We start from the raw sequence: 17,627 nt of genomic DNA, 5'->3' as shown, positions 1-17,627 counted from the left end.
GTAATATCGTTGGTCTAATAAGTGGTGGTCTATTCTATTTTTGTCTCCAATGCTTCAACTTCTTCTACTATTATGGTGTATCTTTCGAGTTGTCAAGTATGCATCAAAGTATTCTCCAGGTTCTTCGTTGGCCTTCCATGAAGTTGCATCATGTTGAGTCGAATAATAACATATGAAGCATCGGTCTTCACACTTAAGGTATGTGGTCATCATCAGTCCTTCCTTGATAGATTTCAAAAGTTAGGCCATCTAAGGTAAGAGGAAATTCTTTGAAGGTGAAGTAGATGAGAATACAAGAAGTTCAAAAATGCAAGACCTTTTTAATAAAAACTGGACTAGATAAAAAAATTCATCCTAAGGTCTTCCTATTACTATTCCAAACCTAGGGTCACGAACCTACAGTCAACACAATGCTCTGATACCATCTGCAGCGATTCAACCCGGTAAGAATTGAATCTCTGTGCATAATAGTGCTAGTCCCTGGATCAATCGCTAGCACACACAGTTTAAGATGTAATACCAAGAAACAAAGGTCTTCATTACATCGCATGATCCAGTAATTACAAAGTAAACATTATAAATTGCATAGCCCGAAGCTAGCATTATATCAGAGTTTACAACAAAACATATCAGCATGGAGTCCTTCGTCTTCATGTGCCACAGGCGAGCATGTCGAGTATAGACTCGTAACCCTAACCATCGAACCTCACTCGTTCATCGGAATATCTGCAACATAAAACGTTGCAGCCACGCAGGGTCAATACATTTGGAATTGTATTAGCAAATGTCACTATTTGGTGGATATATAAATGGCGCCTAACAACTACGTGCTCATTTGGCAGGTGGAGTTTAGCATCTTTTGCGAAAAGCAATAGTTTCCCTATCTTTTATAAACAATTTTTATTTTTCAGAAACATCGTCTAGGAACATATTAGCATAACCCATGCCGTTGCAAGACGGTTAGCTTCATATGCTTCTAAAAATCTACGGACATGCTAGCATAGGCCCATGTAAACACAAGACAACCTAGCTTTGCATGCTCCTAAACCCATTGTTTGCCCCATCAAGTTTTATTATGAAATTGGAATGATGAGATCCTCCAAACAGTTCCAGACTCTAGTTGCTCATAATGTCCATAACCGGGGACACGGCTAAGTACTTAGTTTGACACTCTCGAGAGGCTGTACACATTCCCCACATGACCTAGTCTGTTCTTCTTCCATGATGCGCAATTTGCTCAATGGACAGATGTCGACTAGGACAAGACCTTTCAGAAGCAATACCTCAACCACAATGGACGCGCTCCGTCCTATCAACACCTACCACCCTCTGTACATTGGGTCGAGTTCTCGCAACCTACTCAATCTAGCCAGAGCCCATATAGCATGTGGTTGTACTGGAAGCTACTAAAACAGGAACACCTGGCTAATCTCTTTGTTCCTGGGTGGCCAACCTCAAGTGTGATGCACACGGTGCTGCCATAGAAATGACCCCGGTGCAACCACTCAACATAAACCAAGCATTACCACTTCCACCCAGATGATTCATTATTTTAGGTTGTTTTATTACATAAAACCATACTTTCACAATACCACATATCACATCATGAAATCCCAACCACACATCTACAATAGCAATGCTAAGCATACTACAATACGGTAGCGACAAAGAACAAGTGTTGAACATGTGGTTGTTCTAACAGGTGATCATAGCATAGCAATATATATATTTAAAACAATCCTACACATGAATAGCTACTGAAAATAACTATAAGGTGCATAGAAAAATAGTAGGACAAGACGGTGTGTGACACTTGCCTTTTTGGTATCTGAAGAATTCTGCTCTTCTCTCAATCAAAACGCGTATCTCTCCGTACAACTATAACATAAAAGTAACAGAACATAAACACACATTCAAACAACAACAAAATCAAGCAAGGCAACAAATTAGAAAGACTTGTTATTCATTTTATTTTAGTTTTTATTAAATTTATGGTTAATTGTGAAATTGAAGGTATGGCAGAGGTATGGCTTGCAAGATATGAATTTGAGATATTGAATGATGAGCTCAATTACTTAGAAGGAGAAGTACCATCAATGACCAATAGGAAAAGACATATTGGTTACAAAGGAATAGACAAAATTGGGATGGTCCATGTGATAAGAATCACATAGATTCCACATGGTGAAAACTTAGATGCTATTAAGTTTAAGTGTGACAACACTTATCACGATAGCTCAAGTTACACAAAGGCTTGGGTATGGACTAATGATATATTAAATTACTCCAATGACACATTTGTAATTTGAATAGTCCAAGCTTAATAAATATGATCGAATGACATGAGATTGGATAGGCATGAATGGTATTCAAGATGCGCATAAAAGATTGTAAGGAATGTCAAGGTTTCAACACATGTGCTATGTAGTAGAGTGCCTCCACAACATTTGCACAAGGGAAAATTTATAAATAAGATTTGTCACAATTTACTCAAATAACTCATGTGTAGTTTGAATATTGTGAGCTAGTCGAATATAATTAGGATAGATATGATCTTGGGCATGATGAAAATATCTAAATGATTTTGGTAAATGAGTATGTGTAGGATAACGTTGCATAGAAAACAAAAAAATTCCTACCGCGAACACGCAATCCAAGCCAAGATGCAATCTAGAAGACGGTAGCAACGAGGGGGTATCGAGTCTCACCCTTGAAGAGATTCCAAAGCCTACAAGAGGAGGCTCTTGTTGCTGCGGTAGACGATCACTTGCCGCTTGCAAAAGCGCGTAGAAGATCTTGATCACGATCGGTTTCGGCGCCACGAACGGGCAGCACCTCCGTACTCGGTCACACGTTCGGTTGTTGATGAAGACGACGTCCACCTCCCCGTTCCAGCGGGCAGCGGAAGTAGTAGCTCCTCTTGAATCCGACAGTACGACGGCGTGGTGTCGGTGGTGGTGGAGAAGTCCGGCGGAGCTTCGCTAAAGCTACGCGGGAGTTATGGAGGAGAGGGGGCGGCTAGGGTTTGGGAGGGGGTGGCCGGCCACTCAAGGGGGGCGGCCAGCTTGTGGTCTTGGGGTGGCCGGCCCCCTCCCTTGGCCCCTCATTATATAGGTGGATCCCAAGTGTTGGTGTCCAAGTCTTCGAATAAGACCCGAAACCAAAACCTTCCATAAGAGGGGGAAACCTAGCCCAACTAGGACTCCCACCCAAAGGTGGGATTTCCACCTCCCATGTGGGGGGTGGCCGGCCCCCTATGGTGGAGTCCACTTGGGACTCCACCCCATCTAGGGCTGGCCGGCCATGGAGGTGGAGTCCCATGTGGACTCCACCTTCCTTGGTGGTTTCTTCCGGACTTTTCTAGAACCTTCTAGAACCTTCCATAGAACCTTCCGCGACATTTTATTTCACATAAAATGACATCCTATATATGAATCTTATTCTCCCACCATTCCGGAACTCCTCGTGATGTCCGGATCTCATCCGGGACTCCGAACAAATATTCGAACTCCATTCCATATTCAAGTACTACCATTTCAACATCCAACTTTAAGTGTGTCACCCTACGGTTCGAGAACTATGCGGACATGGTTGAGTACTCACTCCGACCAATAACCAATAGCGGGATCTGGAGATCCATAATGGCTCCCACATATTCAACGATGACTTTAGTGATCGAATGAACCATTCACATATATTACCAATTCCCTTTGTCTCGCGATATTTTACTTGTCCGAGGTTTGATCGTCGGTATCACTCTATACTTTGTTCAACCTCGTCTCCTGACAAGTACTCTTTCCTCGTACCGTGGTATGTGGTCTCTTATGAACTCATTCATATGCTTGCAAGACATTTAGACGACATTCCACCGAGAGGGACCAGAGAAAATCAATACGTCATCTCGATGGACAAATCCCACCGTTGATCCATATGCCTCACCTCATACTTTCCTGATACTTAATCCCACCTTTATAGCCACCCATTTACGCAGTGGTGTTTGGTGTAATCAAAGTACCTTTCCGGTATAAGTGATTTACATGATCTCATGGTCATAAGGACTAGGTAACTATGTATCAAAAGCTTATAGCAAATAACTTAATGACGAGATCTTATGCTACGCTTAATTGGGTGTGTCCATTACATCATTCACACAATGACATAACCTTGTTATTAATAACATCCAATGTTCATGATTATGAAACTAATCATCCATTAATCAACAAGCTAGTTTAAGAGGCATACTAGGGACTTCTTGTTTGTCTACATATCACACATGTACTAATGTTTCGGTTAATACAATACTAGCATGATATATAAACATTTATCATAAACATTAAGATATAAATAATAACCACTTTATTATTGCCTCTAGGGCATATCTCCTTGATCTCCCACTTGCACTAGAGTCAATAATCTAGATTACATTGTAATATACCTAACACCCATGGTATTCTGGTGTTGGTCATGCTTTGCCCTAGGGAGAGCTTTAGTCAACGGATCTGCTACATTCGGATCGGTGTGTACTTTGCAAATCTTTACTTCTCCATCTTCGATGTACTCGCGAATCGAGTGGTAACGCAGCTTGATATGCTTCAGCCTCTTGTGTGACCTTGGCTCTTGTGCATTGGCGATGGCACCCATGTTATCACAAGAAATGATTAATGGGTCCAATGCACTAGGAACCACACCGAGCTCTACAATGAACCTCTTCATCCATACCGCTTCGATGAAGCCTCCGAAGCCGCTATGTACTCGATTCTGTTGAAGACTTCGCCACCGTGCACCGCTTCGAGCTTGCCCAGCTTATCGCAGCACCATTCAATATAAACACGTACCTGCATTGTGACTTAGAGTCATCGGGATCGGTGTTCCAACTTGCATCGGTGTAACCGTTTACAACGAGCTCTTGGTCACCTCCATAACAAAGAAACATATCCTTAGTTCTTTTCAAGTACTTCGTGATATTTTTGACCGCTGTCCAGTTGTTCCATTCCTGGATCACTTTGATATCTGCTAGTCAAACTAACTGCATGTGCTATATCCGGTCTAGTACATAGCATGGCATACATGATAGATCCTCGCGAGGCATAGGGGATGTTACTCATCCTTTCTCTTTCTTCTCGTAGTAGCCGGTCCTTGAGTCTTACTCAATACCTTGCCTGGTAACATAGGTAAGAACCCTTTCTTACTTTCGTCCATTCTAAACTTCTTTAGAATCTTGTCCAGATATGTACTCGTGATAGCCCTATTAGGCGTCTTGATCTATCTCTATAAATCTTGATGCCTAATATATATGATGCTTCACCAAGGTCTTTCATTGAAAAACTATTATTCAAATAACCCTTAACACTGCTTAATAGTTCTATATCATTCCCGATCAATAATATGTCATCTACATATAATATCAGGAATGCTACAGAGCTCCCACTCACTTTCTTGTAAATACAGGCCTCTCCATGACACTGTATAAACCCGAAGTCTTTGATCACCTTATCAAAGCGTCGGTTCCAACTTCTTGATGCTTGCTTCAGTCCATAGATTGAACGCTGAAGTTTGCATACTTTGTCAAGACATTTTTAGGATCGACAAAACCTTTGGGTTGTACCATATACAACTCTTCCTCAATGTCTCCATTAAGGAACGCCGTTTTGACATCCATCTGCCAAATCTCATAATCGAAAAATGCAGCTATTGCTAACAAAATCTTCACAGATTTTAGCTTCGCTACAGGTGAGAAAGTCTCATCGTAGTCAACTCCTTGAATTTGTCGGAAACCCTTTGCGACAAGTCGAGCTTTATAGACAGTAATATTACCATCAGCATCTGTTTTTCTCTTGAAGATCCATTTATTCTCGACAGCCTTTCGGCTATCGTAAGTCTACCAAAGTCCATACTTTGTTATCATACATGGATCCCATTTCGGATTTCATGGCTTCTTGCCATTTGTTGGAATCTGGGCTCATCATCGCTTCTTCATACGTCGCAGGATCCTCATCATTGTTATCCACAATCATGACATTTAGACAAGGATCATACCAATCAGGAGTGGCACGTTCCCTTGTCGATCTGCGAGGTTCAGTAGTTTCCTCGTTCGAAGTTTCATGATCATTATCATTAGCTTCCTCTGTTGCCGGTGTAGGCGGTGCAGTACAACTTCCGATCGCGCTACTCGATCAACGAGTATAGATTCATCAATCTCATCGAAGTTCTACTTTTCTTCCAGTCACTTCTTTAGTGAGAAATTCTTTCTCAAGAAAGGTTCCGTTCTTAGCAACAAAGATTTTGCCTTCGGATCTGTGATAGAAAGTGTACCCTATAGTTTCCTTAGGGTATCCTATGAAGACGCATTTCTCCGCTTTGGGTTCTAGCTTGTCCGGTTGTAACTTCTTTACATAGGCTTCGCAACCCCAAACTTTCACGACCGTCAGCTAAGGTTTCGAATCAAACCATAATTCATACGGTGTCGTTACTACGGATTTTGATGGTGCTCTATTTAAAGTGAATGCGGCTGTCTCTAATGCATAACTCCAAAATGATAACGGCAAATCGCAAGAGACATCATAGAACGAACCATATCTAAGAGAGTTCGATTACGACGTTCGACACACCGTTACGTTGAGGTGTTCCCGGCGGTGTCAATTGTGAAAGTATTCCGCATTTCTTTAAATGCATGCCAAACTCATAACTCAGATATTCACCTCCACGATCAGATCGTAGAAATTTAATCTTCTTGTTACGTTGATTTTCTACTTCACTTTGAAATTCCTTAAACTTCTCAAAAGTTTCGGATTTATGTTTCATGAAATAGATATACCCATATCTACTCAGATCATCTCGTGAAGGTTAGAACATAACGATAACCACCGCGCGATGCTACGCTCATTGGTCCACATACATCGGTATGTATGATTTCCAATACCTCAGGAGCGCGCTCCATTATACCCCAAAATGGAGTCTTTGTCATCTTTCCCCTTAGACATGCTTCGCATCGATCAAGTGACTCAAAGTCAAGTGATTCAAGAAATCCACCAGAATGGAGTTTCTTCATGCGTTTCACTCCAATATGACCAAGACGACAAGCGATTACATATAAGTAGAATTATCATTAAGTTTAATTCGCTTAGCATCAATGTTATGTATATGCGTATCACTACTATCGAGATCTAACAAATAAGCCATTCTTTTGTGGTGCTCGACCATAAAAGATATTATTCATAAAAATAGAACAACCATTATTCTCAGACTTGAATGAATAACCGTCTTGCATTAAACAAGATCCAGATATAATGTTCATGCTCAACGCAGTACATAATAGCAATTATTTAGGCTTAAAACTAATCCCGAAGGTAGATGTAGAGGAAGTGTGCCGACTGCGATCACATTGACCTTGGATCCGTTTCCAACGCGCATCGTCACTTCATCTTTCAGCGGTTGTCGTTTATTCTTTAGTTCTGTTTCGAGTTACAAATATGAGCAACCGAACCAAGATCAAATACCCGTGTACTAGAACGAGAACCGATGAAATGAACATCTATAACATGTATATCAGATATACCTTCTTTCTTCTTCTTGACAAGGCCGCTCTTCGTATCAGCCGGATACTTGGAGCAATTACGCTTCCGGTGTCCCTTCTCCTTGCGATAATAGCACTCAGCATCGTGCTTAGGGCCGTTCTTAGGTTTCATAGGAGGCGTGGCAGCTTTCTTGCCACCCTTCTTGAATTTTCCCTTAGACTTGCCCTGTTTCTTGAAACTGGTGGTCTTGTTGACCATCAACACTTGGTGCTCTTTCTTGATCTCAATCTCGCAGCTTTTAGCATGCCAAAGAGTTCAGTAACTCCTTGTTCATGTTCTCGCATATTGTAGTTCATCACAAAGTTCTTGTAACTTGGTGGCGGTGATTGAAGGACACGATTAATCCCCATCTGTTAGGAATCACTATTCCCAAGTCATCGAGTTTCTTCGCATGCCCGGTCATGGCGAGTATGTGCTCACTAACGGAGCTGCCTTCTTCCATCATGCAACTGAAGAATTGTTTCGATGCTTCATAGCATTCCACGGCCGCATGAGTCTCAAAAATAGCTTTCAGCTCTTTCATCAACTCATGAGGATCGTGGTGCTCAAAACGTTTTTGAAGATCGGATTCTGCATCGCATAGGATGGCACATCGAACTTGAGAGTACCTAATTTTCCGAGTCTCGTAAACAGCCTTTTACTTCATCGGTTTCGGTTTCATAGAGGGTCACCTAGCGGTGCATCAAGCACATATTGCAGATTTCCGCCGAGAGGAAGATCCTCACATGACGGAACCGATCGGTGAAGTTGCTACCGTTGCTCTTAAGTTTCTCTTTCTCTAGGAACTGATTAAAATTGATTGGGGACGCCATCTCTACAACATATATTTGCAATAGTTTAGACTAAGTTTATGACAAATTGAGTTCAAATTTTAATTCAACATAATTAAAAAACTAAGTGAACTCCCACTCAAAACAATATCCCTCGCATTGTCTTAGTGATTACACGAACCAAATCCACCGCACCTAAACCCGATCATCACGAGAAAAGGTGTGATTTCAATGGCGAACATTCAAAGTGTTCATCATATCAACCATATGATTCATGCTCTACCTTTCGGTATCACGTGTTCCGAGACCATGTCTGTACATGCTAGGCTCGTCAAGGCCACCTTAGTATCCGCATGTGCAAAACTGTCTTGCACCCGTTGTATGTACTTATTGAATCTATCACACCCGATCATCACGAGATGCTTCGAAACGACAAGACTTGGTAACGGTGCTACTAAGGATGAACACTTTATTATCTTGAGATTTTAGTGAGGGATCATCTTATAATGCTACCGTCGCGATCTAAGCAAAATAATATGCATAAAAGGATTAACATCACATGCAGTTCATATGTGATATGATATGGCCCTTTTGTTCTTGCGCCTTTGATCTTCATCTCCAAAGCACGGACATGATCTCCATCATCTTCGGGCATGATCTCCATCATCGTCGGCGTAGCGTCAAGGTCAATGGCGCCGTCTTCATGATTGTCCTCCATGTAGCAACTATTACAACTACTTTGAAATACTACTCAACATGAAATTTAAAGACAACCATAAGGCTCCTGCCGGTTGCCACAATACAATAATGATCATCTCATACATATTCATCATCACATTATGGCCATATCACATCACCAAACCCTGCAAAAACAAGTTAGACGTCTCTAATTTGGTTTGCATATTTTACGTGGTTTAGGGTTTTCGAGAGAGATCTAATCTACCTACGAACATGAACCACAACGTTGATACTAATGTTTTCAATAGAAGAGTAAATTGAATCTTCACTATAGTAGGAGAGACAGACACCCGCAAAGCCTCTTATGCAATACAAGTTGCATGTCGAACGAGGAACAAGTCTCATGAACGCGGTCATGTAAAGTTAGTCCGAGCCGCTTCATCCCACTATGCCACAAAGATGCAAAGTACTCAAACTAAAGATAACAAGAGCATCAACGCCCACAAACCATTGTGTTCTACTCGTGCAACCATCTATGCATAGACACGGCTCGATACCACTTTGTAGGATAACGTTGCATAGAAAACAAAAATTTTCCTACCGCGAACACGCAATCCAAGCCAAGATGCAATCTAGAAGACGGTAGCAACGAGGGGGTATCGAGTCTCACCCTTGAAGAGATTCCAAAGCCTACAAGAGGAGGCTCTTGTTGCTGCGGTAGACGATCACTTGCCGCTTGCAAAAGCGCGTAGAAGATCTTGATCACGATCGGTTACGGCGCCACGAACGTGCCTCCACTCCGTACTCGGTCACACGTTCGGTTGATTATGCAGACGACGTCCACCTCCCCGTTCCAGCGGGCAGCGGAAGTAGTAGCTCCTCTTGAATCCGACGGCGACGGCGTGGTGCTCGGTGGTGGTGGAGAAGTCGGCGGAGCTTCGCTAAAGCTACGCGGGAGTTATGGAGGAGAGGGCGGCTAGGGTTTGGGAGGGGGTGGCCGGCCACTCAAGGGGGCGGCCAGCTTGTGGTCTTGGGGTGGCCGCCCCCTCCCTTGGCCCCTCATTATATAGGTGGATCCCAAGTGTTGGTGTCCAAGTCTTCGAATAAGACCGAAACCAAAACCTTCCATAAGAGGGGAAACCTAGCCCAACTAGGACTCCCACCCAAAGGTGGGATTTCCACCTCCCATGTGAGGTGGCCGGCCCCCTATGGTGGAGTCCACTTGGGACTCCACCCCATCTAGGGCTGGCCGGCCATGGAGGTGGAGTCCCATGTGGACTCCACCTTCCTTGGTGGTTTCTTCCGGACTTTTCTAGAACCTTCTAGAACCTTCCATAGAACCTTCCGCGACATTTTATTTCACATAAAATGACATCCTATATATGAATCTTATTCTCCTGACCATTCCTAACTCCTCGTGATGTCCGGGATCTCATCCGGACTCCGAACAAATATTCGAACTCCATTCCATATTCAAGTACTACCATTTCAACATCCAACTTTAAGTGTGTCACCCTACGGTTCGAGAACTATGCGGACATGGTTGAGTACTCACTCCGACCAATAACCAATAGCGGGATCTGGAGATCCATAATGGCTCCCACATATTCAACGATGACTTTAGTGATCGAATGAACCATTCACATATATTACCAATTCCCTTTGTCTCGCGATATTTTACTTGTCCGAGGTTTGATCTTCGGTATCACTCTATACTTTGTTCAACCTCGTCTCCTGACAAGTACTCTTTACTCGTACCGTGGTATGTGGTCTCTTATGAACTCATTCATATGCTTGCAAGACATTTAGACGACATTCCACCGAGAGGGCCCAGAGTATATCTATCCGTCATCGGGATGGACAAATCCCACTGTTGATCCATATGCCTCAACTCATACTTTCCGGATACTTAATCCCACCTTTATAGCCACCCATTTACGCAGTGGTGTTTGGTGTAATCAAAGTACCTTTCCGGTATAAGTGATTTACATGATCTCATGGTCATAAGGACTAGGTAACTATGTATCAAAAGCTTATAGCAAATAACTTAATGACGAGATCTTATGCTACGCTTAATTGGGTGTGTCCATTACATCATTCACACAATGACATAACCTTGTTATTAATAACATCCAATGTTCATGATTATGAAACTAATCATCCATTAATCAACAAGCTAGTTTAAGAGGCATACTAGGGACTTCTTGTTTGTCTACATATCACACATGTACTAATGTTTCGGTTAATACAATACTAGCATGATATATAAACATTTATCATAAACATTAAGATATAAATAATAACCACTTTATTATTGCCTCTAGGGCATATCTCCTTCAGTATGATCATATGATTCACTTTGGCAAAATGGAATTATGAGTTTAATCTTCAACCTCAAGGTTTACAAAAATTAATTATGATAATGGTTTCGATGGATATTGATGAGTAGCACATATTCAAAAGAAAGATATGATCAAGTAGGGTTTATGGATTGTGTCGTATGACACATAGAAGGATATTACTTCAAATCTAAAACCATGGGAAGTGATTATGATCAACTAAACTAAACATGTGTGCTACTGGATGGAGAGTTCCAATGTGATTTAGTTGCAAAAGGAATCATCTTAAAAAGATTTATAGAGTTTAAGCTATGCCAAAATTACTCAAATCCTCATATTTAGATTTGAATACTTGCAAATACTTTTAAAAGTTTTAAGCAATGATGTTACTGGACAGGGGACATTAATAAATTCCATTTGCAAGAGGAATCATTTGATTTGAATTTGTAGAATTTGAATTATGTCTAAAGTACTCAAACTAGCATATTTAAATTTGAATATTCGAGAACAGTACAAAAGTCAAATTTTATTGCACCACTGTGTTCTCCTCATTTTTGTGAGTTCAACGACATATTATTTGTTAGAATCCGAGTTTCCAAACATTAGTTATGAATTTTACAAGATTAAACATGTCGCAGTTAAATTTTGATGTTGCACGAAAAGTTGTCCGGAAAAGTTTATCGGATGGAAAAAATCTCTACACGAAAATCGTAGATAATTTAATTATAAACTCAATGCAAGAAGAATCATTGAGAACCGATCTCTAAATTGAGAGATTTGAAATATACAAATTTTCTTATGTTGATGAGCTAGCACCAAACGCAACGATCCATAGATCGGAAACGTGTAAGTTGGTTGCATGGCTGATACTTTGATCTATTTTTAGCTGTTGGATCACAATCTGACCATAAAGAGTGGAAGGTAGCAGCAGCTCACCGTGGGGAGTCGGACTAGTCGCAGTCTCGCAGGCAAAACACGGCGCGCGGCCGTCTCGGTCGAGGATGTCGGCGACGCTGCGAGTGGTCCAGCGGCCAGTATAGGTAGGGAACGGCATGCAGAGGGTCACGGTAAGGTCGTCTGCGTAGTCGTAGCGTCCTGGCGCGGTCTCATGCGGCGGCGAAAGGCGAATGGAGGCGCTCCCGACGGCGGCGAACTTCGAAATCAACCGAGTCGTCGATTTGTTGCACGATAAAACAAACCAGGAGGTTCAGATGATGCGCGAGTTCACAGGAAGAAAGTTGGATCAAAGATTGGGCGGCGGGGCTTACGAATTTTCGTCCGAATCGACGGAATACTGCGGCGGTAGGCGGGGCTCCGGCGGCTAAATTGGGCGGCACCAAAAATTAGGGTTTCGGAGGGGCACAAACAGAGAAGATATGTGGGTATTTATAGGAGGATTTTCGGGGAAGGGGGCAACGAATTCTGGCGAAATCGAGCTATTTTCCTGGGCAGATCGAAGAACGTACGCGTCCTGGACTCACGTCCAGAGGTAGATGACGATCGCGGGCCCCACGGGTCAGAAAAAAACGAAGAGAGAGGTGAGTGGTGACCAGGTGCTGCAGCACTACGTGGCTGGCTTGGCCGCGCGCGCGTATCCGCACGTGAGAAGAAGCTGGTTGCTCTGCCCGATTGACTCTTGGCCAGTCTTTTTTTTTTTTTTTGCCTCTTAATTTCTTTTCTGTTTTGTTTTCTAGTCTTAGATTCAGGTCCCTAAATTGATTCAAACAAAGTTCATAAAAAAACATACATTTCCTAGTACAGTACCTGGACATTATGGAATACTGTTTCCGTCTAAATAAAAATACAAAGATATATTTTTATGCATTTGGCCTAATAGAATATTAGGAAAATTAAAGACGTACTTTGGATTTTATGAAATCAAGTAATTAAAGTATTTCCTGAAACTAAAAACATTTCGCTGCTTTTATTTCAACGTGGATTTTGATATTGACGTCGAAGCGACTCAATTGACTTTATAAAACTAATTTTGGTCAAAAACCAAATTACAAAAATAGTTATTATAAATATACCGCTTTATATGGCTACTTGGGCATTGATATTCCAAAATAAGGTTTGGCCCTTTTGTCTCAAAATAAAATCTTATATGATTTCAGAACCATGAAATAGAAATATGTTTGGTTTGGAAATACTTTGAAAGCAAATCATTTCTGAATACTTGTTTTGGGAAGGGCTTTTAAATTAAACTTAAAAAGTTTTAATTCCTTGTGAAATTTCAACAAAGACAAACAATTCAATCAACTAAATTTATTTAGTTTTACATTCCAAAATTTTACAAATTTTTGGGATGTTACAGGTCATCTACCTCGACAGTTCCGTCTTCCTAGGATAAGTACAACTTAATGGTATGGTATTATTTTATGAAAAGTTAGAACTATTATTATATTTGTGCTAAGATTTACATCCTAAATTTGTCACATGTTATAGATAACTCATGGTATATAGAGATCATATAGTGGCACCCAGTTGCGGAAGCCAAGTGCTAGGAGTCCATGTTAGTAGGTTTCAAGTCGTTTCTATGCCTTTTCTTGTTTTTGAACTTTTATTTCATGAATACGAGATGTATAGACTTCCTTCTGTGGCTTAAAAAAGGTAGACTTTACATATTCGTCCTCCCTCAACTCAATTTCTGGCCCGCCACTAGTATTAGCTACTATTGTTTAATTACACGTTATCGTCAAACCTTGATAATTGCTTAAAGATATAAGAGGCTACTAATGTCCCATGTAGGGGCAAGAAAGGGCCATCGAATGAATTATTGCCATGAGCAACCCTAGCTACTTTCCTTTATGTTCTTAGTTACTCTTTCCGTCTAAAAATAAGTGTCTTAATTTTTTTCTAGATAAGAATATATATACAGTTAAAATGTGTCTAGATACATGAATCTAGACAAAACTGAGACACTTACTTTTAAATAGAGTTAGTATCTAGTAGAAAATTCCCAATATTGATCAATTGGGCCTCCAAATCGGGAGTAATTCGTCTGGTCCTCAACTGGGAAGGAGGGAGGTGGTATGGTGCTCCATTGAAGATGTAGTCATCTTTTCACCTTGTCTACTTTCTCTAGGCAATGCAAGGAGGGGGTAAAAGGGTCCGAAAACTCCAAAACAATGCAAGGAGTCATTCTATGTGTACAATACAAGGTACCACGAAAAAAGGTTGCACTTTGGACAATGTGTGAAGATCCAAAATGGCTCATCGCGCATGAATTTTCATTGATTTTAACCTGAGCTAGGAAGCTTAGCGCGGCGACATGTAGCGTCCTTGGTAGTTATATTGTTTGCTAAAATATTGTGAAAATACTATGATATCTGGGTTGTTGAAATACTATGGAAGCTAGCGCGAAAGCATTGTTGAACTAACGTAGAATCGATACTCTAGCGTTATTGTTTGAAATTATTTTATTCATGCGCTCGTAGATGATCGTCACGCACGAGAAAAGGTGGGTAGTATAGACAAAAATCACTAGACGATCGTCAGACGATGGAAAAAATAAAATAATATGGCAATAGCATTACACTGCAATTGCGGTGCCCCGAGCCAGGACAACAAGCGTCGGCTGTAAGAGGCGACATATGGCCAAGCTTTTCCATAGATACTATAGAGAGGGTAGTTGTTTTTCTGTTATAATTTGCGGAGATGGGGAAGTATTTTTGTTTCTAGAGTTAATATGGCAATAGCATTACACTGCAGTTACAATGTTCGGATTGAGGATAGCGCGATCGGCTAAAATAGAAGTATGGCAGACAAAGTGTTTTTTCATAGATAACATAGATAGGGCAGTTGTTTTTCTTGTAATAAGTGGCAACGGATGGTGGAGTATTTTTTATTTCTAGAGTTGAGGTAAAGAAAGGCAGTACAAAACCATCGAAAGCGGCGGCTTGTGGAAAGAGAGCGACACGATGTGGCCTTTTATGTACCCCTAGTGTTATTAGCTAATTTATTTAAGTTTTTATTCCTTTTTTATTTTCCAAAAGCCGTCAAAATCCGAAATATCCCGTTTAGACCCCAAGGGGGCTCCTATATACCGATCAGTGTGGTGCCGTACGTGCACCGCACACCCCACACGACTAAGATGGCTTGCTAGGCCGCGGCCCAACAGCATCAGGTAAATGATTTATTTTTTCATTTTTTTGTTGTTCTTTTGTAAAATTTGAAAATTTAAAAGATTCAAAAATCTAAATAATTTCAAAAAAAAATCATTATTGAATTTTATATATTTAAACAATTTTAAAATTTTCTAAAAATTTAAAATAAAATAAAAATCCGAACATTTTTATATTTGAATTTTTAATTTACAGAATTATCAAATCAAAACATTTTTAAAATTTGAAGTTTTTTCAAATTTAAATAATTTTAAATTTGAACTTTTTTCAAATTTGGGAAATTAAAATAAAAGGAAAAAATAAGAACAAAACAATAAAAAAAGAAGAAAAAAAATGTAAATTGGCTGAGCCCTGTACCCGACCAGGGTGTGCGGTGCTTGGTAAGCACCAACTGATGTATATGATTCGCCGGTTTTCTCTCTATGCCATATCTCATACGGTCTATATGGGTCATCGGAAGGGTAAGAGAGAAAAAAAAAAGTAGAGAAGAATACACGAGGCCTTGGCCCAACAAAGATGTAGTGCCATTTCGCAGACGTCTGGTTGATGTTTTTATATTCTTGAATATATATAATTGTTTCGAAAATATAGATTGTCTGCTTGGAGTATATGTTCCTGCATGCCAAAATATAATTTCTTAAATGTCAAAAAATACACATCTATATGCTCGTCTTCAATGGTCGTTACATATTTTTACGGATAAAACAAAATATTGTGGCCAGTGCTAAAATGAAAATAAAGTGGCTTTCAATATAAGTTTGGACCATGGCGGTCTTGTTGAAACAAAAACTTTGACTTTTTAATCGGGAACTGGGTCTCACATGTAAGTGACCCCTTGATACCTCCTATCTCTAAAGTAAACCACGTCCATGAGTCATATGTAAGTGACACGTTAGTAACTACTACTCGCTCTGTTAAAAAATAAGTGATTCAATTTTTTTAGATATAGATGTATCTACATACTGAAACATATCTAAATACAACTATATGTAGATAAAATTAAGTCATTTATTTATTGACGGAAGGAGTATCCTAAAGTAGGTCCCATCCATGAGTGTGTCATGTATGTCAGGCTCAGGGTTCCATTGTCAAATGGCCACATCAACCTGATACGTATAAGAAATTGCTCATGCGTCAATCTAGTCACCATTCATATCATTAAATTTGGTCACGACTAGAAATAATAACGTCAACTATTGTAAGGTACATTGTTCCTATGTGTGATTTTGGTAATTAGTGGTAATTCTTATGGACTAATATTTTATTGAGTTTATATTAAGGAATTTTCTATAAATATATCTTGTAGTTCATGTGTTGGATTCAAGTGTAGATGCCATGAAGCTAAAGATATACCTTGGGTATTAGAAGAATATTATATGATCAAGACCTTGAGTGTTTGGTTTCAATAGAAGAATTCAAGATTTGCCTCTAAGCTGGTGTCATGATAGTTTCATGGATGACTAAGGTTTAGAGCATGCAATCAAATAAAGAGTTCTTTATGTATTTCAAGATGTTATGTTAGAGCATGAGGAGATACAAGATTGACCAAGACTAAGAGTGAAGAATGAATTCAAGTTGGTTAACACATGAAGCATAAATGTTGTACCACTTCGGATCATATGATCTTGTGGTTGGGTAAACCTTGTCAATTATATTTTGTGAACTAACCCATCATACATGTGTGTTTGTGTTGTCTATGTGGTTAGGTATCTCGAGACATTATGCTTGAAGCTTGTTGCTAATGCATCTCAAATGCATACATGAATTTTATCCTTTATCATGTTGAATTTCCACATATTTGCAACATATATGATGATAATACCATGTTTTACATTGATTTACGGGGATCTACCAATGATCATTTTTATTTAGTTTATAACTCTACAGAACAGGAAAATCATGTTTTGTGTATTTTTTATTTTTAAAGACCTATACGGAGTCAAATTGACCTAAGATTTTTGGAGCGTCATTTTTTCATCGGTAGAAGCACCCTGGGACCTGGATGCGAACCTAGATGGGCCTGAGGCCCAAAATACATCAGGTGGCGTGTCCAAACAGTTAGGGTGCGCCACCTGTGCTCTTTCGGCCGTCGATCGTCAAAATCGCGTGATATTTTCGCCCACCGATGTATTTGGACCTAAA

At 40.3% G+C, this 17,627-nt stretch overlaps 1 long non-coding RNA gene across 1 annotated transcript; it reads right to left on the bottom strand.

The window, feature by feature from the left end:
• Window positions 1-370: 370 nt before the first annotated feature.
• LOC127296819 (uncharacterized) lies at window positions 371-12,863 on the bottom strand. Its single transcript, XR_007848719.2, has 4 exons — window positions 12,630-12,863; window positions 12,298-12,514; window positions 1,818-1,878; window positions 371-726 (listed from the first exon to the last, which is right to left on the bottom strand). It is a non-coding gene; the product is annotated as an uncharacterized lncRNA (long non-coding RNA).
• Between the last annotated feature and the right edge of the window lie 4,764 nt (window positions 12,864-17,627).

The sequence above is a fragment of the Lolium perenne genome, chromosome 4 (genome assembly GCF_019359855.2).
Source record: "Lolium perenne isolate Kyuss_39 chromosome 4, Kyuss_2.0, whole genome shotgun sequence".
NCBI lineage: Eukaryota > Viridiplantae > Streptophyta > Magnoliopsida > Poales > Poaceae > Lolium > Lolium perenne.
The sequence above is the reverse complement of the archived record's forward strand: the minus strand, read 5'-3'. Positions and strand labels throughout refer to the sequence as shown.